Here is a 19,937-nt window from a genome sequence, read left to right as displayed (position 1 = left end):
AGTTCGTTTGGCTCTTAGATTGACGGGTAGTATATTAGGAACTGGAAAAGGCTCATGAGGTGGGATTAGGTTGGTATTTAGGGTGAGATAAATTAGGGTATATGTTTTTATCCAATTAGTAGGGAGACACATATAGGTGTTGGTCCCACATGAGTAGAAAGTCCCTGATTGGGTGAGGTAGGTGGAGAGGTGCAGTGGGAGTTGTCAGAATTACGGTGTGTGGACCTGTCCATGTGAAAGTGAGTTTGGGGGTGATGTAATGCTGCAAGTGCTTATTGGACAGTCTTTGAACAGTTTTCTGAGTAACTTGTAAATCCTGCAAGTACTTAGGGAAATGGTGGTTACATTTCTACACTTTGCAGTTAGAGTTTAAGTCCTAGTGGCCACTGCTTCTAGCTGGAATAAGCAGCAGGTCCCATCCTACAATAGGCATGGGGCATTGAGACAAGAGGAATAATGGAGATATTATACATTAAATAAAGCAACAAAATTAGACTTTCAATACCCACAGTAGAGATCTTCAAAGGATAAATAAAATTCAAATTTATTTACTATGCAAGGCATAGTAGATGGCCCTTGTATTTATAAGAAATGAGATCAGTTCATCTGCTACTTGGAAGAAATACCTTAGGCTTGTGGACAATGTCTTTGGGCCTTCAGTGGCAATTCCCAGCATGCTGGGCAAGGTCAGGTCACAGGTAGCTGGAGCAGGGCTAGAAGAGACTGAACACTCCCTCCATGAAGCAAGGGGGCAGCTTACCTTCTTGTGTCCCTCTTTCCACAGCACAAGTGTGTCAACCAGTGCGGCTGGAAGCCTGGCAGGCTTCAGTTCAATGACCTTTCTTTCCACTCTGGAGCAGAGCCCTGATGGATTTCTATGAAGCCCTTTAGGGTGCTGGAGCCAAAAGCTGGTATTTCCTGACTTCTTTTGGGCCTTATTTGCCTTTTTTGTTACTTCCTTGGTCATTATAAACCTTAAAAGCCATGCTCAGAAGATCTCACTGAGGGACTTGACTAAAAGAGCAAAATTGGGAATTTAATATCTAAAGAAGCCTATTAGACTGAGGAAAGAAAGGATTTGATTTGTGGTGGTAGGTGGTTGGAGACTGCAGAGGGTCTGAGTTTGATTTAGGGTGAGACCTCAGATCGTGGAGGTTAAGGCAATGCCTAGATAGACTATGGACTGAGAATGAAGTTGAGCCTTAGCAGAGAAGACACAATATCCATTCACAGTGAAAGGTTAAGAAGGGTGGTGTGCGTCTCCTTGAAGCAGAGGAATAGGTTATCTACATATTTTAAGAGAGTACTAGTTTTGAGATTGCATGCTGCTAAATTTTGAGCTAGTGCCTGCTGAAACAGATGTGGGCTGTTTTTGAACCCTTAGGGTAAGACAATCCATGTAAATTGCTGGGCTGCATTAGTGTCCAGGTCAGTTCAAGTAAAGGCAAACAGAAAGTAAGAGTCAGGGTGTAGAGGAATGGTAAAGAAGGCAATCTTGAGTTCTAAGACCCTGAAGTGAGCGGTGTTTGAGAAAATGTGTGATGGTAACTTGTAGAGATTAGGGACTACTGGATGGAGGGGAATTACTGCATCATTGATTAGGTGTAAGTCTTGTACAAGGTGATAAGCCCCTGAAGGTTTTCAAACAGGAAGAATGGGGGTATTGCAGGGAGAGTCTGTGGGGATGAGTAAGCCTGGTTTAAGATGTGGGTAATTATTGGTTTAGGGCTTTAGAAATAGACACAGTTACACATTAAACAAAGACTTCAGATACACATTATAAATTGAGGAGTTTAAATGAGTGCACTTTACTTGTTTCAATTCAAATTATACTAGAGATATTTTCTGACAAACAAAGAGACAAGATGTAGTACTTACTCACATAACTTAATATATAATTCTGCTTTTTTTAAAACTTTTTCAAAGATGACAGGGAGTTGTCAGCATAGTGGGGAGGAAGAGAGAAAGCAGACAGATGGACAGTGTGAGCAGCTGGATGGAAAGGAGGATGGTCAGAAACTGCAAGAGGAGGAGGAGGAGATTAAAGCACTACTTTGTCAGAGGAGTCAAAAAAGATTAGAGCTCTGAGGAGAGAGGAGAGGTCGAGGAGAAAAGAGGCACAGTCATAGTTTATAAGGAGGGAGGAGGGGTCAGATAAGATACAGGCTTTGCAGCCAGAGCCACAGCTTCTAAGGAAGGGGGAAGTGATGAAGAACACAGTGGAGAAGGAAGGGTGCTCTTGGAGGGAAGAGACTCGAGTGGAAAAGATTTTCAGAGGGACTAGAAAGAGGTCCCGAGAGAGGGGTGCCCTTGGGGGTCAGGCAGGAGGGAGAGAGTTGGGAGTCCACAGAGAAGAAGAGATTGGGAGTGGAGGTTTTAGGTGAGGTTTCTTTGGCCCAAACGGCCTGCGTGTAGAACAGAAGGCACAGAAATTAAGGACAGGATAGAAGGGAGAAGAAAAGCCCACATGTAAGCAATCTCTGATGCCCTCCCCGTTCGGTGGCAGAAATTGTCAAGATCTCTTAGGATATTGTAATAGAATGTCCCATTTTCAGGCCAATGGGAGTCATTGTCTAGTCTGTACTGAGGCCATGCCATGTTAAAGAAGAAGATTAATTTCTTAAGTTTGAGGTCTGAGAGACCTAGTTTGGTGAGGTGTTTTATGAGACATCCTAGAGGGATCTGGTTGAAAGGCTTACACTCTGAAGAGCTGTGGAGACAGGTTAGCCGTGGAGACAAGAGGGGATGTCCCTGCCTTTTGTCACTGTCCCAAGAGGAAAGAATCTTTGTGGGGGGGGAGTCATCCCTAATAGAGATTGTCACCACCTGTCAGGGAGCTCCAAGGATGAGAAGTCCGAGAGAGTGGAGAGGTTTGGCTAGATACTTAGTCTTCTGTGCAGTCCACTGAGACTGAAAGTCAAACCCCTCAAAATGTGAGGCATGTCAGAGAAAACCATTCAACCAGAAAGAGGTGTTTTTAGAGAGAAATTTGGAGGCTAACTGGGGAAGGGGAAGGGAAAAACTCCTTACCTTCTTGTCCAGCAGGGGTTCAGGACAGGGTTAGACTGCCAGCCAATCAACCTACAATTACACATCCAAACAGAATCAGGGAGTAAGCCCCAGATGAGCTGCCACTGCCCATTTCTTCCCTGGTTGTAAGTTTGAACAGCAAAGAGGGATTGTCCAGGAAGTTAGTACCCTGTCCTGGGTTTTGGCACCAAATGTTGGAATCTATGGGAGTCTAAAAGACCAGAGTAACAGGCTTTATTGAAAAGAAGAAAGGAACCCTGCTGGGCACTTCCCATGGGGAGAAGAGCACCAGTACAGGCTAAGGGGACAAATTATATGGGGTCAAGAAGAATTTTGAGCATGTGGGTGTTGAATTAAAAGTCCTGGTATGTCCAAAGCCCCTCCTTGGGCAGCTTGTCAGCTTTTTGGAATTTCTTTGTCTCAGGGGCGATAGTCCAGTAAGGGTGAGGTCTGACAGATAAGCAGAACATCAAGAGGCCAGTTTGGAATACACATATCTATCACTAATCATGAAGTTAGAAGTTAATGTACATTTTAAAACATCATGGGTAAATATGTCTTATTTGTCATTCAATCTTCTTATCTGGTAAAAAGTTGGACTACAATGAACTCCACAAAATTTTTTAAATTCTATGGATTATAACTAATAGAGTGAAAACTTTTGATCCTTGTAATCTCAAAAGTAAAGAATTGATATTGATATAATTAGTTATTTTAAATAAGTTATATCAAATCACTGATATAGATGACTATACATGAGTTGAATGTGGCAAGATGGATAAAACATGTATTTAATGCATATAACATATCACAATTTTTGGGCAGATAAATTATATTTTGCTCACTATATTAAAGATGGATGCTCCACTCACATAACTATGCTCTCACGTGATACAGCTAAATACCCTTCTTGCTTAGGAAGAAGCTTGGTTATACTAATGTGTGTTTGGGGAGGGCTTTAACAACAAAAGGTTTTAAAAGGAGGAGCTAGGAGCCCATTAAAGGGAGAGTGATCACGTTCTTTTTTTTTAGAGCTCTCACTCAGGTTTTTTTTTTATTTTATTTTAATGGAGTGACATTGACAAATCAGGGGAAATGTGTCTCTAGGTTATTCTGACATTTGATCATGCTGCATTCCCATCATCAAAAGTCCAATTGTCTTTTTTCACCTTCTAACTGGTTTTCTTTGTGCCCCACCCCTCCCCCAACCCTCTCATCGCCCACACCCCCATAACCACACTTTTGTCCATGTCTCTGAGTCTCATTTTTATGTCCCACCTATGTATGGAATAATATAGTTCTTAGTTTTTTCTGATTTAGTTATTTCACTCAGTATAATGTTATCAAGGTCTATTCATGTTGTTGTAAAAGATCCGATGTCATCATTTCTTATGGCTGAGTAGTATTCCATAGTATATATGTACCAAAGCTTTTTAATCCACTCGACAACTAACAGACATTTGAGCTGTTTCCAGATCTTTGCTATTGTGAACAATGCTGCCATAAACATGGGGGTGCATTTCTCCTTTTGAAACAGTGCTATGGTGTTCTTGGAGTATAATACTAAAAGTGGGATAGCTGGGTCAAAAGGAAGTTTCATTTCTAATTTTTTGAGGAATCTCCATGCTGCACAGAAATCTCCACAGTGACTGCAGCAGTCTGCATTCCCACCAGCAGTGCAGGAGGGTTCCCTTTTCTCCACATCATTGCCAGCACTTATTCTGTGTTGTTTTGTTGATGAGCACCATTCTGACTGGTGTGAGGTGATATCTCATTGTGGTTTTAATTTGCATTTCTTTAATGATTAGTGATGTTGAGCATTTTTCATATGCCTATTGGTCATCTGTATGTCCTTTTGGAAAAGTGTCTATTCATTTCTTTTGCCCATTTTTTGATTAGATTGTTTGGTTTCCTGGTGTTGAGTTTTACAAGTTCTTTATAAATGTTGGTTATTAACCCCTTATCAGACGTATTATCAAATATGTTCTCCATTCTGTAGTTTGTCTTTTTATTCTGTTCTTATGGTCTTTAGCTGTGCAAAGCTTTTTAGTTTAATATAGTCCCATTTGTTTATCCTGTATTTTATTTCACTTGAGATAAATCGGCAAATATATTGCTGCAAGAGATGTCAGAGAGATTACTGCCTATGTTTTCTTCTAAGATGCTTATGGTTTTCTGGCTTACATTTAAATCTTTTACCCATTTTGAGTTTATTTTTGTGATTGGTATGAGTTGGTGGTCTAGTTTCATTTTTTTTGCAAGTAGCTGTCAAATTTTCTCAACACCATTTGTTGAAAAGGCTGTCTTTATTCCATTGTATGCTCTTTCCTCCTTTGTCAAATATCAGTTTTTTCCTAAAAAAGTGGGTTTATTTCTGGGTTCTCTATTCTGTTTCATTGATCTATTTGCCTGTTCTTATGCCAGTACCAAGCTGTTTTGAGTACAATGGCCTTGTAGTATAACTTGATATCAGGAAGTGAATTACCTTCCACTTTATTCTTCCTTTTCAAGATTGCTGAGGCTATTCGTGTATACTTTTGGTTTCATATAAATTTTTGGAATATATTATCTATATCTTTGAAGTATGTCATTGGTATTTTAATTAGTATTGCATTAAATTTATAAATTGCTTTGGGTAATATAGACATTTTAGTGATGTTTATTCTTCCTAACCATGAGCACAGTATATGCTTCCATTTGTTTGTATCTTCCCTGATTTTTTTTATCAATGTTTTATAATTTTCTGAGTACAAGTTTTTAATCTCCCCTAGTTAAATTTATCACTAGATACTTTACTTTTAGGTTGAAGTGGTAAACGAGATTGCTTCCTTAATTTCTCTTTCTGAAAGTTCATTGTTAGTGTATAAAAATGCCTCTAATTTCTGAGTATTAATTTTATATCCTACCACATTGCTGAATTCAATTACCAGGTCCAGTAATTTTTTGGCTGAGACTTTAAGGTTTTCTATATACAATATCATATCATCTGCAAATAATGATAGTTTTACTTCTTCTTTTCCAATTTGCATGCCTTTAATTTTTTTTCTTGTCTGATTGCTGAGGCTAGGACTTCCGAAACTATGTTGAATAAGAGTGGGGCAACCCCGCCTTGTTTCTCATCTTATGGGGATTGCTTTTAATTTTTGTCCATTGAGTATGATGTTAGCTGTGGGTTTTTCATAGATGGCTTTTATTATGTTGAGGTATGTTCCTTTTATTCCCACTTTGCTGAAAGTTTTTATCATGAATGGGTGCTGGATTTAATCAAATGCTTTTTCTGTATCTATTGAAATTATCATGTGGTTTTTCTCCTTCCTTTTGTTTATGTGATGAATCACCTTGATTGATTTGCAAATATTGTACCAGCCTTGCCTCCCAAGAATAAATCCCACTTGATTATGGTGTATAATTTTTTTTCATATATTGCTGGATCTAGTTGGCTAATATTTTGTTGAGGATTTTAGCATCTAAACTCATCAGGGATATTGGCCTATAATTTTCTTTTTTTGTGTTGTCTTTGCCTGGTTTTGGAATCAGAATTATGCTCACCTCATAAAAGGAGCTTGGAAGTATTCCTTACTCTTGAATTTTTTGAAATAGGTAGAGAAGTGTAGGAGTTAGTTCTTTTTGAATATTTGGGAGAATTCACTTTTGAAGCCATCAGGCCCAAAACTTTTCTTAGTTGGGAGTTTTTTGATAAGTGTTTCGATCTCATTGGTTGTAATCAGTCTATTTAGGTTTTATGATTCTTCCAGATTGACTTTTGGAAGATTATATGTTTCAAGGAATTTCTCAGTTTTATTTGGGTTGTCTAGTTTTTTGGCATACAGTTCTTCATAGTATATTCTTACAATATTTTTTATTTCTATTGTGTCAGTTTTTATTTCTCCACTCTCATTTCTAATTTTATTTATTTGAGTCCTCTCTCTCTCTTTTTTTTTTTTTTTTTTTTTTTTTTGTTGAGTGTGGTTAAAGGCTCATCAATCTTTTTTACCTTTTCAAAGAACCAGCTCCTGGTTTCATTGATCATCTTGATCGTTTCTTTAGCCTCTATGTCATTTATTTTCTCTCTGATTTTTATTATTTCCCTCCTTCTACTACCTCTGGGCTTTATTTGCTGTTTTTCTTCTAGTTCTTTTAGATGCAGGGTCAAGTTGTTTATTTGAGCTTTTCCTAGCTTCTTAAGTATGCCTGGAATGCTATGAATTTTCCTCTCAGGACTGCTTTTGCTGTGTCCCATAAATTTTGAGTTGATATATGCTCATTATTGTTTTTTTCTAGGAATTTGTTTATTTTGTCTTTGATCTTATTGTTAACCCATTTGTTATTTAATAACATGCTATTTAGTTTATAAGTGTTTGAGTATTTTTCAGTTTTTCTTTTCTGTTTGATTTCTAGTTTTATGTCATTGTGATCAGAGAAAGTGCTAGATATGATTTCAATCTTCTTAAATTTGTTGATACTGCTTTTGTACACTAACATGTGCTCTATCCTAGAGAATGTACCATAAGCACTTGAAAAGAATGTATATTCTGCTGCTTTGGGGTGAAAGGTTCTGAAGATATCTATTTAATTGAGTTCATCTAGTATGTCCTTTAAGTCTGCTGTTTCTTTGTTAATTTTCTTTCTTGAGGTTTTATCTAGTGAGGTTAGTGGGGTATTGAAATTTCCTACTATTATAGTATTGCTGTTGATCTTGCCCTTTAATTCCATCAAAGTCTGCTTTATATATTTAAGTGCTTCTATATTAGGTGCGTAGATATTTATAACGGTTATATCTTCCTGTTGGATTGCTCCTTTTATCACTATGTAGTGACCCTCTTAATCTCTTACTATAGCCTTTTTTTAAAAGTACATTTTGTCTGATATAAGTATTACTACCCCAGCTTTTTTTTCATTTCCATTTGCATGAAATATTTTTTTCCATCCTTTTATCTTCAGTCTATGTGCATCTTTTGTTTTAAGGTGTGTCTCTCATAGACAGCATAAGTATGGGTCCTGTTTTCTTATCCATGCAACTACTCTTTTTTTTGTTCGGATCATTTAATATATTTACATTTAAGGTTATTATTGATATGTAGTTTTTTATTGCCAATTTATTCTTTAAAACTGTATTCCTCTTTATTATATTCATTTTCCCCTTTGATGTGTTTACTACAGGCCCCTTAGCATTTCTTGCAGCATTGGTTTGGTTGTAGTGAGTTTCTTGAGGTGTTTTTTTTTTCTGGGAAGCTTTTTATTCCTCCTTCAATTTTATATGATAACCTCTCTAGATAAAGTAGTCTTGGTTGTAGGCTCTTGTTCTGCATTACTTTGAATATTTCTTGCCATTCCCTTCTGGCCTCAAGTGTTTCTGTTGAGAAGTTGGAAGTCATCCTTAAGGGGACTCCTTTGTAGGTGATAGCCTTTTTTTCTCTAGCAGCTTTTAATATTTTCTCTTTATCACTAAGCTTTGGTATTTTAATTATGACATGTCTTGGTGTAGTTTTCTTTGAGTTTCTCTTTAATGGAGTTCTCTGAGCTTCTTGAACTTGTGAGACATTTTCCTGCCTTAATTTAGAAAGTTTTCAGCTGTGATATGTTTGAACAAAGTCTCTATCCCTTGTTCTTTCTCTTCTTCTTTAGGAACTCCTGTAATGCAGATGTTATTTCTCTTTATGTTGTCACAGAGCTCTCTTAGAGTTTCCTCAGACTTTTTGAGTCTCTTTCCTTTTTTCTGTTTTCCTTCTGTGCCTTCATTTATCTTATCCTCTAACTCACTGATTCGATTCTCAGCTTTATCCATTGTGCTTTTAATATCTCCCATTGTGTTCTTTATTTCTGATATTGTATTTGTCATTTCTGACTGATTCTTTTTTATTATTTCAATGTCCATTTTTATATTTGCCAACTCTTTATTTAGGTGTTTGTAATGACCATGTATTGTTGTTATAATATCTTTGAGCATCCTAACAATTGTTGTTTTAAACTCTGCATCTGGTAATTTGGTTATATCTGACTCATTCAGGTCCTTTTCTGAAGATTTCTCTTGATTCATTTGTGTTGCATTTCTATGCCTTCTCATTTTGTCTGTGTTAAAGAAGGTTTTGGCCACTGGAGTCCACTGTATGTGGCCTCTGTGTTCCCTAGGTTTGATCTGTCTGCAGGCCCGCCACCCCCTCTGCTGCTTTTGTCTAGGGCATTCATGACTGTTGGTTGCTGGTGCCAGCCCACTGGGGCTGTTGTGGTTCTTGCCTCTCATTCATGGGTGGGGCTGTGATCACGTGCTTGGGTTTAAAGTCTTGGTGGCCTCTGCCTTTACCCCACCTCAACAGTTTGGGTTATGTGCCACACCTGGCCACAAGCCTTGGCCCTGTGGGCAGAGGTCAGCACCTTTTCTCAGCTGCTGGTCTCTGTCTGATTCCGGGCTTTCACCCTGCCACTGTGGGAAGAGCCCCCTCACTGGATGGCTGCAAGCATTGGCTCCATGGTCTGGACGGGGCTGCATGCCCCACTAAGGTGCAGGACTCTGCCTGTTCTGGGTTTTTGCTCTACCCCCATGGGAGGAGCCAGATAGTGCATCAGTTCCCATGAGCTGGGAGATGCTGCGCTCCTGCTCCCTTGCTCAAGGGCGTGTCTTCGCCCCTTCCGAGGCTTCTGCCCTTCCCCCACAGGCTGGATGGCAGGTGGCCTGCAGCTGGGCTTGACCACTTTCGTGCATCCCCTCTGCCTCAGCCCGGTAAGACTGAGCTCACACGTGGGCCTCAGTTGTGGCCAGCTGGCTTCCACCCTTGCCTATAGAACCATGCTTCCAGGCCCCATCACTGCCCACCCTCGGGTGAGCCCTCAGCCATGTGGGTGAGGGCATTGTAGCTCAGACTCTAACACTCAATACTGTAGTCCCTGAAGCTTCCTCCTTCTAAACGACTCTGTGCTAAGTAATGTGGGAGAACTTGTTTGACTGGTGTCCTGCTTCTCTTTGCTGGTATTGCTGTTTCCAGAGGAAATATTCACTTCAGATTTGGGGAGTGACTCAGCCCAGGGATTAGGGTAGCTGACCCTCAAAATGTTTCTCCCTGTGCCTCCTATATTACACTCTCTTTCAACTGCTCTGGTCCTCTTCTCTCTCCCGGATATCTGGGTGAGTGGTTGTGAGAGAGGTTTTCTGTGTGGTCTCTTTATGAAGAATCCTGGGTGTGAGAAATCAGTCTCTTTCTCACACTGTATTCTGACTTGTTTCCAGCTGAATACTGTCCATACACCTCTTCTAGGCTCTGGGTCTAAAGGCTGGGGCTTTGTTCCTGGGGCTCAGGACCCTCCCCTCTCTGCTAAACTCACTTCCCACCACACGAGTCTCTCTGGGCTGCCATTTGCTCTGGGGAGCTAGGCAGCCCTCTCTGCATTTCTGTTTTTTCTACCAGTCTTAGTGTGGCTTCTTCAGTGTTCCTTGGTTAAAGAGTCCTGTTAGTTTAGTCCAAAGTTGGTTTTTTCAGGTGATGGTTCTTAAAATTAAGTTATAATCCACTTTGGTTCTGGGAGGTGGAAGTTGGTACATCCACCTACTCCATCACCATCATGTCCTCTGATCACATTCTTGTAGAGAGGAAGAGCCCATGGTGTAGCAAGGCAGAGATGCTATGTGGAGAAGGAAGTCAAAATGGCAGAATGGTGAAAGAAAAGCCAGTTTGTGCAAGAGAAGGAGATGGGAAACAGAGGTGAATAAGACAGGTGAGGTGGGAGTCTTTGATTCTAGGAAAACTTGGAGGAGTCAGTGGCTTTGGGGGCCCTTCTTGGAAAGGGAGTTGTTTTTGTGCTGTGTGTATTTTCTCACACACCAGTTGTGAGCTAGGTTTAAAGGAAAATGGACCACTAATTTTTGGCTTTGTTGATTTCTTACTGTCTGTCCAAATCAAATGCAAACCTTCATGGGCCATGTGACTGTGTACCAGCTGTGACTACTGGTCCTACAACAATATATTTAAGGACCACAAACAAATTTGAAGATCATAATCACAGTAGTATGATGTCATAACTTTATAGTAGTTTTTTTTTTTCTGTCAGTTGTTTTACAAAACTACTTAATATGGAATTATATGCATCAAATTAGGTTTACTCTAAAATAGAGATATAAGTAATATAGTGAATAATAGAAATGTTACAAAATTTTAGTAGTTTAACTTACTATAAATTATAGAGAACATTATATAGATGAGGAAACATTTAAATTCATAATAGGATAACTAGGTCAAAATTAGCAACTTCTGTAAACATACAGAAAGCATGAAATAAGGTGAAATATCTATAAGAGATAAGTAATATGAATTTGTTGTTGCCCTTTATTACAGTTGAAGTCTAACATAGAATGCTAGTTAACTGAGATTATTGACTATGAGTAATAGAGATGAGTCCTCAAGAAGAGAGAGGTGACATCAAAAAAATTGCTTTAATTCTATGAATTGGTTTTTATGAACATACATTTTATTAATAAAACAAATGTTTTCTTGTAAATAGTGTTTAGATAAAATCCCTGTATTATTTGGTATATAGCTTGATCAAAACACCACAGAAATGAAGATTTATCTGTTGAAAAAAATAAAGGCCATGACCGATTGGTTCAGTGGTAGAGCATCAGCCCAACATGTGGATATTCTGGGTTTAATTTCCAGTGAAGGCACACAGACAAGTGCCCATCTGCTTCTCTATTCCTCACCCTCTCACTTCTCTTTCTCTTTCTCTCTCTTCCCTTCCTGCAGCCATGGCTTTATTGAAGCAAGTTGGCCCTGGGCACTGAGATGGCTCCATGGTTTTCACCTCAGGTGCTAAGAAGAACTTGGTTGCTGAGAAATAGAGCAACATGCCAGATGGGCCAGAACATCAACTTCTAGTGGGCTTTCTGGGTGGATCCTGATCAGGGCACATGTAGAAGTCTGTCTCTGCTTCCCTTCCTCTCACTGAATAAAATTAAAAATAAAATAAAGTAAAGTAAAATAAAGAATACATTACAAAAGGAAAGAAAAAAGACAAACATTATAGGAAGGGGAAAAAGGGGGAAAAAAAGGCAGTCATGACAAGAATCAATTAATTTTTTTGCAGTAACTGATAGAGTAGTCAGGGAAATATTTATGAATATAAATATCTGCAGAATAACAATGACTAAAGAACAGCAACATAGTATTTATAGCCCTGTATACCATATTCTGATTGCCTTAAGGATCTCAGCAATGCTTTTGTTTAATACATAATTTATCAGGTTTCATCCTTGCTTAATTTTTAATTTTGTGTAGTTTATCTTTTTTTTATAATAAATAATGAATATATATAAGACACGGTTTCTCTCTTGTAAATAGCAAAATATAGTTTATCATTTATATATAAAATACTTTTAAATAATATTAAACACAATGTAAATATAATTTAAACTTTTAGCTCAATTGATTTTAATTTCTTTAAAATATCTCTACAATTCAATATAATCATTTTTTAGTGTTTTTAATTTTACTAAATTCCAGATCCTCTCAATTTGTGATAATGTCATATTTATTTTATTATGACACAGCTTTTTGTATAATTAATGTTTTATAAAATATTGCAATTGAAAATACTTAATAATTTTCTTAATTTATACTAAAAATATTTATCATTAATACTTCATTTTCCTTTAATATTTTAAAATATTAAACTAAAATAACTAAATACAACTGTGAAACATAATTCAGTAATGTTGTAATATGTGATTAAACATCTGTTTTTAAAAAGCAATAATAAAAATGATATACATATAATATAAAGCCTATAGCTAAGAGAGTAGTATTTTAAAAAATCAATTATTCTCTGAAACACAGGAAGCTGTTTTTGAGAAATTACAACAAAGCAAACTGCTGGTAACTATCCTACTGTATATCCATTTCTGAAAATAGTACAAGCACTTTCACACATAAAAAAAGCCAAGTCATTCATTATACAATGCCCCAAAGGCATAGATTTTCTCCAAATGCAATTCACATTTCTCCTTTGCAAGGAAAATCAATTTCAAAAATATAGAGAAATGCTTAGCAACAGCAATGTAGTCTCTTTAAGCACATATATTAACTATATATTGTATAAATATATGGATAGTTGAATACCATTTATACTTGTAATTTAAAGAGTTGAGTAGATATTTTCACTGAGTGTTTAAATGCATATTTGCAAGTGTTCATTGTGCACCAGAAACATGCATTGTAAGTAAAAACATTGTAAGTTTTTTGAGTAATAATTATTCATATTTTTTTTTATTTAAGTGTAAATGTGTGTTATGAAAATGAATGATTTTATGGGATGTCATGTACACTAGATCCTCCTCAAGCTACATAATCTTTAAAATATATAAAGTCATTCTTTTTAGGCCTAGCACTTCCAAATAAGCCCTTTGTTCTTTTAGCAGTAAAACAATTATTTTAACACCTATCAGTAATTATTATAGTTTATCTTTTTGGTTCCATAAATATAACACTAATTCAAAAAATATAATTGTTTTTCTTAAGTGTTGGACATAGTTGGATAAATGAAAGCAACAACAGTTGTTGGGCAAATAAGTTTGTAAAATGTGATTTTTATGTTTGCTCATTTTTATTGTTAAAAATGGCTTTGCCCACGTGAATGGTTCTGCCCAGGTGAAGTTGCTAATTACCTTCCTGCTAGGGAATAACCATTGTTATGTTAATGTGTGCTGGAGGAGGGGTTTTCATGCCAAAAGGTTTTAAAGAGAAGGAGAAGAAGAGGAAGACCATGTTTTTGCAGAGTGAGGACAGAGAGAAGGCAGGGTGCTGAAGGAGAAACCAGTTTGTGGAGAGATGAGAAGAGAAAAGGTGTGAATATGGGGAACAAGAGGTGACTGAGACTGGTGGGGGGCCTTTGATTCGAGGAAAACCCGGATGTGTCAGTAGCTTTGTGAGCTCTGAATAAGTTGGTTTTGGAGCCCTGTGTGTTTTACTCACCTGCTGGGTGCAAGCTAGGATTAAAGGGATGGCCCACCGTTTTTTGGCTCCACTGTTTCCTTACTGTCTGCCCAAATCTAATGGGAATCTGCACATGAATGGCCATGATGGTGGTGGCCCCAGGCCTTACAATAATAAAAGAGGAATGTTACAGCTCAGCCACACTAGGCCAGGACAGTGAGAATCATGCCTGGAATAGCCAGCCAGGTGCCCAGAGGAGGGGTCAGTGGACCTGGAGTTGGAGCTGCAGTTGCAGGAAGCCTGAAAGATGCAGCACAGAGCTACTTGCCAGAACAGCTGTGGGAGGCGCAGAGGCAGATTGGAGAGAGTGGACCAGCCAAAAGATGTCCTCAAACAGTTAGGAAACCTTTGGGAAGCTTGTGGATGAGCAATTGCTAATTCTTTTTATAAGAGGTGGACACCACTTAACAAGAGACTACTAAACTACTAGACCTCACAAAGCAAGGAGTTAACACAGCAGAGGACTTCATCCAAGAAGGTGAAATTGCCATTCTTGGGGGTGTAACACAGCATGAAAAACTGTGGGGCTTTACCAAAAAGGCCTCACACATTTGGTTGGGCAGTTTATCAGAAGTGTTTTTCCTGGTTGGTGTGCCTCGCTTATCTGCTCAGTTGGATGACTCAATTCTTAACATAGTGAAGAACCACATTTATAAGCATAAAATGGGTAGCATCTTGCCCACTAACACAAAGAGAAGAACTAATAGAGGAAGCTGAAGTTATCATCTGGAGATGATGTAAGTTGAATGATAACTTTACAGCCCAAGATTACAGACTGCAGTTCTATAAACATAGTTTAAATCATTTTGAAGATATATGTGTAGCCTCTGAAACTGAATTAATAGTATTACACATAGACCTTGATGTTGATTATCAGTTCAGATTCTGTACTCAAGAAGATGGCTGACAGGACTGGAGTCCTTGGAGCGTCCCCCAGGTATGTCATTCCACATTGGTGCTTCATGAGTACACAGCTGACTTTAAGGGGTACAGTCTGAGCAGTAAGAAATATAGCACTCTAGAATGTTTGGAATCCTCAGGTGCTTTCTATTTTAATGTTGCAATCTTTTTCTGTGGGTAAACATTAACATTCAGATTTGAACCTGTGGGACAACCAGACAGAAGAGATAGTATAAGAGTGTTTGCAGAAAAATAGAATAGATGTGACTCTGCAGTGAGACCAAGCAGTGTGCATTAGGACAAATGGTACAGTTTTTGTAAATGAAAAAGATACGGCTAATCAGTTGCAAGCCATTACTTCTGCATCCTCTGTCACATATGACATTGCAGCTGTGACTCTAGAAACTACCAATAATAATGAAGGTGGAAATTTCAAGCTTTAACTGTTTGTTCAAATAACAGAGAAATGCTCCTTGATTGATTCCTTAAACAATCTTGTGGTTTTCTTTGGTTGCTCATTTTATAACCTGGATGGAAAGTGTTGGTGTTCTAAATTTTTGAATGATTGGCTTTGGTTTGCAAGGTTTTAATGTACCTGTCTTCAGGCCACTTTAGTTATAACTGGAAAAAAAAACAAAGAAGTTTGGTAGATTTATCTTTCAGTTAAGCCATTGAAAATGAAAATTCTTTACTGAATTTATTTTGGAATATTTTAATAATAAAAGACTTGAATATTGTGGACAAAACCATAACACAGTCATTTTTACTTTTAGTATAATGTTAATTAAAATATCATATCACAATAAAAATCAAACTGGCTTTTAAAATATAAGAATATTTAGAGCCCTGGCCAATTGGCTCAGTGGTAGAGTATAGGCTGGGCATGTGGATGTCTGGGTTGGATCTCTGACCAGAGCATACAGAAGTGATTATCTGCTTCTCCACTGCTCCACCTGCCTTCTCTTCCCTTCCTATAGCCATGGCTTAATTGGAGTGAGCAAGTTGTCCTCCAGTGCTGAGGATGGCTCCCTAACCTCTGTCTCTAGCACTTAAAAAATGGCTCCATTGCTGAGCAATGGAGCAACAGCCCTAAATGGGCAGAACACTGCCCTCTATTGGGCTTTCTGGGTTGATCCTGGTTGGGGTGCAAGCAGGAGTCTGTCCCTGTGCCTCACCTCCTTTCACTAAAAATAAATAAATAAATAAATAAATAAATAAATAAATAAATAAATAACATTCAGAAAGCCCTTTTCTGTACTTATTCAAGTTGATTATTAGAGCAGAAAAACCTAATTTAAGATTATTTTATTAAATCTTTATCTTTTAAGGATCCAAAGTATGTGAGACCTTAGCATAAAACAATAGGAATAGGCCAGATTTACTCTGTGAGCTCCCCATGAGTTTTGAATATGCTCTTCATATTCCAGTATTTGTAAGCAGTATTGCATATCTCATGTTCAGTCTTCTTAATGACCCAAAAGCATGGTCATTTTTGTAATAACTGAGTAAATGTCTACAATAGACAAAACATTCTCTATATTTTTTTTATTTAATTTTATTATTATTATTATTATTATTATTATTTGCAATTTCATTCATGGTAGGCAGGATTTCCCCAGGATAAAACTACTTGTGAAGGTAGCATGGACAGCACTGCTAGCCACTTTACATGTGTGTAATATGTACACATGCATACTCAGCTGCAGTGATAATGCGTATTATTACTAATTTTTAGGGTACAAGCTGCAGTCCAGTTTAATGTCAGTTTTTTTGTTGTTCTATAACATATCATCTGTATATTGTATTGTGTGTTCACCATCCCAAGTCAGGTCTTCTTCTATCACCATTGATCCCCCCCATTATTCTCTTCTACCTCTCCCTACTTCTCTCACCTCCACTTCTCTCTGGTATTTACCATATTATTTTCTGTATCTATGAGCTTTATTTCTTTTTAATTTTTTTTTCTCCCTTAACACTTCACCTTTTTTCACCCAGACCCCTAAGCAGCCATCCCCTTTGACAGCTTTCAGCCTGTTCTTTTATCTAGCATAATCCTCTCCAGGCCCATCCATGCTGTTGTAAAAGGCAAAATGTCCTTCTTTTTTATGGCTAAGTAGCATTCAACCGTACTACAGCTTTTTTATCCACTCACCTACTGATGGGCAATTGGGCTGCTTCCAAATCTTGGCTATTGTAAATAACTGATTTCAGTTTTATAGATAGTCTTTTAAGGGACAAAACAAATACAGGGCAAATACTTGACCTATTTTTTGAAAGCTTAAATTTGTGTAAAAATATTTATTTGAAGGACTTACTGTAGTATTTAAAAATGATTATCTTAACTTGCTATATACCAGCCTACAGACTTTTTAATGTAAATTATTTTTCTAACAGTAGAAAAGCAAGTTTAATATTTTGGAACAATGATCCTTCTTATTCTAGTAGTGAGAATGGTTAGATATATACTTCTGATCATTATATTTTTAGATGTGTTCTCTGCTGAGTACATTTAAGGTAGACAAATATAAAGGTAGAATAACTGCAAAATAAACAAATTCTTCTTTGGTTCTTTGTTTTTAGTTCTACAAAATATTTCAAAGACAAAATTAACATGAATATTTGACAAATTTTCAGATATATTGAAATTGCGCAAAGGTAACATTATTTTTAGTTATATCACACATTATATTTTTTAAATAGCTCTACATGTATATTTGAAACTTATAATAATATAGTTAATTAAGTGTTTGCAAGAGGTTAAAAAGCTCCATATTAGAGATGGGAAACTGAAGTTTAGGTTACAAGGCTTTCCAAAAATTACAGAGTGAAACAGACTCATAGATATAGAGAACAAAGTGATGATTGCCAAAAAGGAGGGGGTTGGGAGGCTGAGTGTAAAAAAGATGAAGAGATTGAGAAGTACACATTGGTAGTTATAAAATAGTCTCCTGGAATTAATCTCTTCCCCTGTTCTCTCAAACCATTTTTGGTCAGCATGAGAACTTGTCCAGCTTTACACGAAAAGCCTCACTATATATGTAAGAGAACCTTTCATATTTTGTTGCTGCATGTATGAAAGCCTTAGCATTGTTTCTGAACCAAATATTAAGTGAGGCATCTAACTTTTGTTTAGTGTCCAAATGGTCTATTTGTTGAAAACTGTTAACATCCAATTGAGTAATCACAAACAAATAAGTTGTCAAACAAATCTCAGAGAAACAATTGTGTGTAGATATGAAACCTTATTGTTTTGCTTGTAAAGGGAGTGTAAAGTAATTAAATTTATAATCTCCCTAGAGTAAGTGTTTGCAGGCAAGAAAATAAAAACACTTTTCTATATCTATGTTGGTAAATTCAATAAAAATTAGCCTTATGTTCTTAGTAACATTTAATTTTATGTTTATAAATTGTAAGTATGCCCATTCTATTTACTTATATTCATATATTTAAAGTCACTCTGCATTAGTCACTATAAATTAAATGTTGCTAATATTTTAATGCATCAGTACTCTAAAAATATTTTATGTAAAAAAAAGTTGAGCCTACTTTGTGGAGCTAAAAATATCATCTAATCTCTTTACGTGTTAGTGTTTTACAATAATTTTGAATTATCTCCTGAATTATCATTTTTGTGATAGTTGACTCTTCAGTGACATGACTTTCCAAATTGTCACTCACTTAATGTAGCTTAAAGCACTTAAACAACAAATAAATTAATCTGGACCTCAGCTGTGTGTCTTTGTTGCCAACAATAGGACCATATTTCTGCTAAAATTTATAGATATTGATCTATCATCTAAATTCATATACCATCTGATTTAGGTAAAGATATTCTGTATACAGGAATGACTCCAGAAGTATAATCATCTATATTCTGCATAATGTTACACATTAAATCAACTATGAAATATGCTATTATATTTATTAAAACAAAGTCATATCTGTTATGACAAATTTTCTATCAATTCTCACACTGGCAAATTGAGGTCCACTGTTTATTTTATATCTTGATCTGTGAAGTCTCTTTATTTTTCTTTCTGCTATTTTGGATGACATACAAAACTTGGCTTTGGTTCCTAGATGGCTATTTTTTTAATTCTTAAGACTCTATTAGCCTCCAGGGCTGGGAGAGGTTCCAACATCTTCAGATTGAAGAATGACAAAACAAAAACACAAATAAAATATCTTTAGGAAAACTTCTTTGGAGAAAACCCACAGGAACTTGAGGTGCAAAGAATAAAGCTTTGGCATTTCATTTCACATTTCATTTCAAAAGTCATCTGTTTGAGGTTTACTTCAATAAGGAAGGGGCTCAATTAAAGAAATAGGAGGGTCATTTTCAATTGAATCAGCAACAACAGTAGAGATAATAGAATTGAAAACACTACAACAATTCATGATGTGTTGACAGCTTCTGAAGGAATAGAGAAACATGGTCTGGATAACAGTTAAGGTGAAAGGTCAATTCTATCTTCTGTTACTTTCTGCATTTACTATTCTTCCACACTATATCCTATGACTTTCAAATTTCTGCATGTCCAGATGTTCAATTCTCCCTTTCACTCATACTTCCTAGAGTTCTCTAATGCTTCCATCCATTACCTACCTGAAATTGATAACTACAAAGATTACATTATATTAATACCCCTCAGATTTTGTTCTTTGTGCTACAGCATATACTTCAGTTTAAGTCATTTACACTTAGAACAATTGATTCTGGTTCATACTCTGATTTTTAAATTATATATTGTCATCAACACAGTGAGACAAGTAGAAGAGTTCTATTTTTAGACTACCTTGAAGAAGTATGCAGGAATCAAATAATATTTGCAGAAAAATCTTTAATTTTTAGAATTCTTCTTACCCTCCAAGAACTCACATTGAAATTTGTTGCAGATTTTTATCTTAGTTCTTTAAAAGAAAATAAGTCAAATAAAGACAAATGTCATATGATTTCACATACATGTGGACATTAAAGAACAAAACAAACAAAATTGAAAATGACTCATTGATACAGAGAACAGAATGACA

At 36.7% G+C, this 19,937-nt stretch overlaps 1 pseudogene; it reads left to right on the top strand.

Annotated features, from left to right (window-relative positions):
* Positions 1-15,432, top strand: part of LOC136380061 (cytokine receptor-like factor 3) — a 52,547-nt pseudogene extending 37,115 nt beyond the window's left edge.
* The last annotated feature ends 4,505 nt before the right edge of the window (positions 15,433-19,937 follow it).

Source organism: Saccopteryx leptura, chromosome 8 (genome assembly GCF_036850995.1).
Source record: "Saccopteryx leptura isolate mSacLep1 chromosome 8, mSacLep1_pri_phased_curated, whole genome shotgun sequence".
Lineage (NCBI taxonomy): Eukaryota > Metazoa > Chordata > Mammalia > Chiroptera > Emballonuridae > Saccopteryx > Saccopteryx leptura.
The sequence above is the reverse complement of the archived record's forward strand: the minus strand, read 5'-3'. Positions and strand labels throughout refer to the sequence as shown.